This window comes from Leucopleurus acutus (genome assembly GCF_964270905.1).
Source record: "Leucopleurus acutus genome assembly, chromosome: 3".
Taxonomy (NCBI): Eukaryota; Metazoa; Chordata; class Mammalia; order Artiodactyla; family Delphinidae; genus Leucopleurus; species Leucopleurus acutus.
The window spans coordinates 15,906,816-15,912,815 of record NC_139145.1 but is presented as its reverse complement, the minus strand read 5'-3'; positions in this window follow the sequence as shown (position 1 = coordinate 15,912,815).

The window sequence follows — 6,000 nt, the reverse complement described above, 5'->3', positions numbered from 1 at the left end:
TCCCTGTCCCCAGAGCCCAAGGATGTGTTTGCCAAGGAGCAGCCAGCACGCGGTGAAGTGCAGGCCGTGGCGGGGTCCTGTGCCACGCTGAGCTGCGAGGTGGCCCAGGCCCAGACGGAGGTGACGTGGTACAAGGATGGAAAGAAGCTGAGTTCGAGCTCGAAAGTGCATGTGGAGGCCACGGGCCGAGGGCGGCGGCTGGTGGTGCAGCAGGCGGGCAAGGCAGACGCCGGGGAGTACAGCTGCGAGGCCGGGGGCCAGAGGGTCTCCTTCCACCTGGATGTCACAGGTCAGTCCTGGAGGAGGATAGTAAGCTAGCCTATTTGGAGGTGATGAGGGGACGGTCTTGCGGCCTCCCCAGACGGGTGTTCACTCGCCTGTAGCCTCCCAGTCTTCCACATCCCACATTTATAGCTATTTTTGCCCGGGGTAGGATGGATGGAGAGTGTGGGCGTGGCAGTAAGAGGGACCATTTGTGTCCACCTGTCTCCATGCGGTAAGGCCCACAGTGTCTTAGCACCTGCCCAGAGCCTTCCTGTTGTTTCTGGTATCAGGACCTTGGCTCTTCCTGATGCGTGGGGTCTGAGGTAGGCCTGGGGATATGTGACTTTCCTCCCATGGTACTTCTTTCCTGACACCAACAACATGGCTCATGCCGGATCTTGCGTTGCCAGATGGGGTTTCAATTTCATTGATCCCAGATTAGTGGAGATGTTGGCCACCAAGTCCCGCTTGGAATTATTTTAGAAGTGAACTTTGGATGGTCAGATTTGAGGTTTCTGCAACGCCCTTCCTTCAATTTCCTGAATAGGGAAGCTCTGGTTGCCTGTAGGTAGCAGAAGATAGGCAAATTTTATTGTCACGATCTTGCAAAGGGAGGAAGAAAGGAGGATTGGAATAGAGTCACCTGTGCTATTTAGGGTGATCGTCTTAAATGCAGTAGGATTTTGCCTTTGTCTTCAAACAGTTTGGATGCTGCGGGTCAGTATTCCCAATGGTGTTATATTGATGAATTTAGGAACAGAAAGGAAAACGTCGCTACTGCCCCATCAGTCTGCTTTGCTAATGAGGAGTTAGTGTACTAGCAGCAGACTCTGACTGGCAAAGCAGTCTTTATTTCGTTGCATTTTCCTAAAGGTCAGTGAGTGTCGCTGCCTCGTGGATGGAACATAGGGCAGTCTATGAAATCAGGTTACTCGTCTTCTGTGAAGAGAGCCTTCATGCTGAGTAGGGGTGGGCTGCCATTCCACATTGACTCCTAGGTGCCAACCCGTAACTGTTTGAGACCGTGCGACCATACGATTATTTATGGGTGTGTATAGATATCCCAGATCCGAGAAGGCATTTCTGTAAAATGTGGCATTCAGAGAGTATTAGAGAGTGTTCTAAGATAAAAGCTTTGAAAAGTTGTGAAGTTTGACTAAATCCTGGACAACTGTTTGAAAACTGACACAAGAAGATGTAGAAAACTCAAAGAGTTGTATGACTTGTCAGTCAGTAGGACGAATAATGAAAAATCTTCCCAAGAACTACCTGGTACTTCTCTGGTACAGTGTACAAACTATCCTGGAAAACTGTTATTCAATGCTTGTGGAGATGGTCTTAGAGATAGAAAAAGGAGATGCACTCCATAAGTCTCTTTAAATTCAGAACATAACATCGACGCATACCAGAGTCACTGAAGAAAGGCAGGAAGGATGAATGAAATTCCAGACGTATGTATTGCAAATATCACAGCCAAAATCATAAATGAATTGTTAGCAAAAGGAATTCAGCCATGCGTCCACGGGGTGGAGTCAGTGATGAGAGTTGTAGTCCAGGATTGCACGTTGTGTTGAAGGTTGGCAAAGTTAATAGATATAAAGCTTAGCCTTACGAGATTGAATGGAAAAGGATGTGGTCCTCTGAACGAGTAGAGAATCAAATGTTGATGAAATTTGATCGTCCGAAATCCAGGCAAAAAGTGTGAGGAAACTGAGCACCAGTTCTTGCCATATAATTCTTAAAATACTGTACAAAAGTGTTTTTGGGCCACTCTGGTAGCTCAGTGTTTGATAGTCTGCCTGTCGATGCAGGGGACACGGGTTCGTGCCCCGGTCCGGGAAGATCCCACATGCCGTGGAGCGGCTGGGCCCGTGAGCCATGGCCGCTGAGCCTGCGCGTCCGGAGCCTGTGATCCGCAACGGGATAGGCCACAACAGTGAGAGGCCCGTGTACCGCAAAAAAAAAAAAAAAAAAAAAAGGGCTCTTTTTTTAACGTTATAATAAAATTCCTCCAACTACAACAACAGCAACGACAAGACCAGCATCCCACTTAACGTGTCCCTGGAAATCTTTGATGTGAGGGAGAACACACATGGGCCTCTGTAGCCACTGAGTGGATTCAGGAAGAGCATAAAATCACTGGCAACGGGTTTAGAAAAACTCAAGGTAGAATTTGCTGATGATGTGATTATCAACTCAGACAATCCGATGGATCAATTATTAGGCTGTGTACGATTGTTGAGTAAGATTAGGGTGTAAGAGAATGAACATGCAGAAGACATTTCCACAGCTATGTCCTGGCTAGAAACGCTTGGCAAGTGAAACTTTTGTGAAGGAGTTAAACTGGCACAATTGTATCATGTTCCTAATTCCAGGTCTGATAAAAGGTGCTATGAGACTATGTGGGGAAATTAGTACACATTCTTGAGAGAGAGTCAGAGGTTTCCATCGACGGAGAGTAATCTGAGGAGAAAAATCAGAGATGTTGATTAACAATGAAAATCGAAGCAAATTTGTGTTTTGGGTGGTCAGATGGTAGAATAGCAGGCAGATTCCAAAGGCAAGGTACAGCCAATGTGCTATTTGCTTGCAGAAGCACTGTGGGAGCACTTCCTGGGAGCCGTTGTCAAGAATGATCGTGAGGCTATATAGTTTTCAAGATAAGGGGATCCCAGTGTGGTGATATTTACCACATCAGAGGAACGTAGTAGTGAGGTCAGAAATAGCTCTTTGCAGCAGTGGTTTCCCGCACTACCACGGACAAATCCCCCCTCCGTCTGTCTCCCAGCCCCCTCCCCGCCGTCACAATTTTATCTGTTGCTGTGCTGTGCGTTCGAGAAGTCGAGGAGGGATGTTGTCTTCATAAATAGTGGTTGGACCACTTACCCATAGGGAAAACTTAAACTGTACTGACAATTCACAGCACACACAGAAGTACACTCGTGGTGGGTTAGAAACCTCAGTGTTAAAAGGTACAAACCAAAAGACAGTCCGGTGATACCGTGGTTTCCTTAAGACCGAAGGTAAAGGAAGATTTCCTAAATGGAACACAAATGCTCCAAACTGAAAGCGTGAAATGGACATTGGTGACACTATTGAAGGGAAAAATTTTGATTCATCGGAGGACTCGATCACACAGTGAAAATGGGAGTCCCACAGTTGGGAATAACCTTGAAAGCTAGCAATCTGTCCTCCTCTAGTATTTCAATGTATAAAGAGTGCCTAGAGGTGAATGGAGAGAAGAGAGGGCCTACTGTTGGTGAGTGGGCAAAAATTTGAATAGTTGCACCAGGAAGAACAAAAGAGTAATGGGGACCCCAGTGTACGTGGAAAGGTGCTCAGCTTCTTTATACCTCAGACAATGGAAAAGAAAGCCATGGGGAGGTGGTAGCACACCCACCAGATTGCCACAAGTTGACCGTACTAAGTGTAGGCCAGGGCACCGAGCCTCACTGATTTCCAGGGACTGCAGGTGCAAAGTTCCTTGCTTAGACGTATGGAGAAGACTGTGGCCCCATCTGGGAAGCTTTGGGAACACTTGCGTGTGACCCCGCAGAAGCCATGAGCAGGGGAGAAGTCTCTTCCAAAGCTCATGCTCCCCCCACCCTCCCACCGCCCGGATCAGGATACGTGGACGCGGGGGAGAATACATCACTTGTGTTACTTGTCGCTGAGAAAGGCAGGGGCACTTCTGCGGGGCACACGGCTGGTGCAGAGCCTGGAGAAGTCTCCAGCTTGGCCCCCACCCCACCTCCGCACCCCTCGCACCCCCCTGGTCCACGGCTCCCCACTCAGGACTCTTTTGCCCAGGGCTGCTTTCCTGACTGAGATGGTGTCCTTGACCCATGCATCCCTCTCTGTCCCCAGAGCCCAAGGAGGTGTTTGCCAAGGAGCAGCCAGCACGCGGTGAAGTGCAGGCCGTGGTGGGGTCCTGTGCCATGCTGAGCTGCGAGGTGGCCCAGGCCCAGACGGAGGTGACGTGGTACAAGGATGGAAAGAAGCTGAGTTCGAGCTCGAAAGTGCGTGTGGAGGCCACGGGCCGAGGGCGGCGGCTGGTGGTGCAGCAGGCGGGCAAGGCAGATGCCGGGGAGTATAGCTGCGAGGCCGGGGGCCAGAGGGTCTCCTTCCACCTGGATGTCACAGGTCAGTCCTGGAGGAGGATACTGAGCTAGCCTATTTGGAGGTCATGAGGGGACGGTCTTGCAGCCTCCACAGACGGGTGTTCACTCGCCTGTAGCTTCCCAGTCTTCCAGGTCCCACATTTATAGCTATTTTTGCCGGGGGGAGGATAGATGGAGAGTGTGGGCGTGGAATGAAGAGTGGCCATTTGTGTCCACCTGTCTCTATGCGGTAAGGCCCAGTCATGGCGTCTTAGCACCTGCCCAGAGCCTTCCTGTAGTTCCTGGTATCGGGACCCTGGCTCTCCCTAATGCTTGGGGTCTGAGGTAGGCCTGGGGATATGTGACTTTCCTCCCATGGAACTTCTTTCCTGACACCTACCCCATGGCTCATGCCAGCTCTTGGTTTGCCAGATGGGTTTTCAATTTCATTGATCGCAGATTAGTGGAGATGTTGGCCACCAAGTCCCGCTTGGAATTATCTTAGGAGTGAACTTTGGATGGTCAGATTTGAGGCTAATGTGATGCCCTTCCTTCAATTTCCTGGATAGGGAAGCTCCAGTTGCCTGTAGGTAGCAGAAGATACGCCAAGATTGTTGTCATGATCTTGCAAAGGGAGAAAGAAAGGAGGATTGGAATAGAGTCCCCTGTGCTGTTTAGGGTGATCTTCTTAAATGCAATAGGATTTTGCCTTTGTCTTCAAACAGTTTTGATGCTGCGGGTCAGTATTCCCCGTGGCTTTTGTGAAAGAGTTAAATGGGCACAATTGTATCATATTCCTAATTCCAGGTCTGATAAAATTTGCTACGAGACTATGTGGGGAAATTAGTACACATTCTTGAGAGAGAGTCAGAGGTTTCCTTGGACGGGCAGTAATCTGAGGACAAACATCAGAGATGTTGATTAACAATGAAAATCGAAGCAAATTTGTGTTTTGGGTGGTCGGATGGTAGAATAGCAGGCAGATTCTAAAGGCAAGGTACAGCCAATGTGCTATTTGCTTGCAGAAGCACGGTAGGAGCCCTTCCTGGGAGCCGTTGTCAAGAATGATCGTGAGGCTATATAGTTTTCAAGATAAGGGGATCCCAGTGCGGCGATATTACCACATCAGAGGAATTTAGTAGTGAGGTCAGCAAGAGCTCCTTGCAGCAGTGGTTTCCTGCACCACCAGGGACAAATCCCCCCTCCGCCCCCAACCCAGCCCCCTCCCCGCCGCCACAATTTCATCTGTTACTGTGCTCTGTGTTCGAGAAGTTGAAGAGGGATGTTGTGTTCATAAATAGTGCTTGGACCACTTACCCATAGGGAAAAATTAAACTGTACTGACAATTCACACCACACACAAAAGGACACTCGTGGTGGGTTAGAAACCTCAGTGTGAAAAGGTACAAACGAATAAACAGTCCGGTGATACCGTGGTTTCTTTAAAGACGGAAGGTAAGGGAAGATTTCTTAAATGGATCACAAATGCTCCAAACTCAAAGGGCTGAAATGGACATCGGTGACACTCTTGAAGGGAAAAACTTTGATCCATTGGAGGACTTGATCACATAGTGAAAATGGGAGTCCCACAGTTGGGAATAACCTTGAAAGCTAGCAATCTGTCCTTCTCTAGTAT